Source organism: Geospiza fortis, unplaced genomic scaffold (genome assembly GCF_000277835.1).
Source record: "Geospiza fortis unplaced genomic scaffold, GeoFor_1.0 scaffold603, whole genome shotgun sequence".
NCBI classification, from domain to species: Eukaryota; Metazoa; Chordata; class Aves; order Passeriformes; family Thraupidae; genus Geospiza; species Geospiza fortis.
Window position 1 is genome coordinate 571,155 of NW_005054460.1, and position 1,781 is coordinate 572,935.

General features: G+C 36.4%; 1 protein-coding gene across 1 annotated transcript in view; it reads left to right on the top strand.

Moving 5' to 3' along the window:
* TINAG (tubulointerstitial nephritis antigen) overlaps positions 1–1,781 on the top strand; it is a 38,534-nt gene that overhangs the window by 34,781 nt on the left and 1,972 nt on the right. The gene's annotated exons all lie outside the window — the stretch shown is intronic.

Below are 1,781 nucleotides of genomic sequence, written 5' to 3' on the forward strand. Positions count from 1 at the left end.
AGCTCAGAACTGGGCACTGGACACAGAATAGCAGTCCCAAAAAAAGGAAATCCATCACTTCTCTTGACCTGCTGGCTGCACTCTATATTTTAATTTACTTGAATTTAGAGTATTTGATGAATACCCATAGGCATTGATTAGTAAGAAAGTAGCTCTTCTTTCCAAACTGTAAATAAAATGCATATCTCAAGTGCCTATGTATCTATGATGACACAAACCCTGGGAAACTAAATTCATGGATACATTATAGTCAAGGATAAGAAAAAGTTTCCTTTTCTATCATGGCTTATAAGTCTTCTTTTATTTAGAAACATTTCTAAGAATCAATTAATTCCTGTCAATGTATGAAACTAGAAGTTGAGTCTTTTAGAAAATAACAAATGTTAGAAAAACATTTAATCACAGGAATGTGACCCTGTGGGATATTGTCATACTCAAGCAAGCAGGAGAAATTATGTGTAGTACGAAACGCAGGAGTACATGAATTTCAATTCAAAGCAATTTTCTGTCTTTGAGACTAATGTAAATATTGGACTTTCATATTACAGCCGATGTATTTTTTAGTAAAATGGCCACGAGTAAAGAAGTAAATCTGAATCTGATATGAAATTCAAAAGCCTACAACTTTTTTAAAAAAATTGTGATAATGACAGATTGTATCTGAAATATTTGGCAAAGAAATGGCAATTATTGAAAATCCCTGAACATTCATGTGGTAATTAAAAGAAAATGCATCATGAGGTCTCTTTAAAAGAAAAATAATTGCATTCCAGGCTCATTATGGCAAATATTGTTTTTATGATTCCTTGAATTTAATCATCAGTAGCTACAATTTGTGCTTGCAAATACAATCCACACTTCATCTCTCTGCTAGTCACCAATTTATCTTCCTTTCCTTTTTCCCTTTGGCTGAAAGCACAGGTATTCCATGTGAATGATGGTTCACTGTTAACCAAGGAGAGTTGATGTCACTGTTGTTGCTCAAACAAAAGGATGACAGAAAAATCCCATTTTCCCCATTCACTGTATGGGATTCCTCATCATATTTTTGCTGGTTGCCTTTGAAAATGGCTGGAGCACTGCAAATACAGCTCAAACAGGCAGTGTTGATGGGATATACACCAGTAAACACCCTGTCAATGGCATTTGATATATCCTAGGACTAACTTCACACCGGGGAAAACCATCTAAAAGTTCACATCTTTGTTTTTCTTTTTATTTGTGCCCTTTCATAGGCACCCAAGCACGATGAGCTGTGAACAGTAACTAGACAAGCATTCCTTGTATAAATTAAAAACAAGACAGAGCTCTTTAAGCTCCAGCAGAAAACCCATGCAGACTTAACTACCTTAGGTGTGCAGTGCAATTCTTGCTCACTGAAATACATCCAGGTGATTGGGTTGGAACTTCTTCCCTGTGTATAAAGTGAGACCTAAAGATCAGAGTACTAAGCAGTTCAGCTACAGCTATTCCTCTGTGAAAATCCTATCACTTGGCAGGTGGGGAAAATATTTCCAGAAAAGTTAGCATGCCCTCAAAGATGACAAAATCACCCAACAACCTCCCCCCCTCCCACCCCCAACAATACAATGAAACAGATTAGGCTGTCAGCAGGCCAATTTAATCTGAGAAAAGTAAGGAGTATTTTCAGTCCCAACTCAGCAGCTATTTCTGTAAAGGTGCTAGATGAGACTTTTAACAAAAATGTTGCTAGGGATCTTCAGTTGATTTGAAGAAATATGCTCACAATAGTTTCAATATTTCTTCTCAGTTCAGTTCAG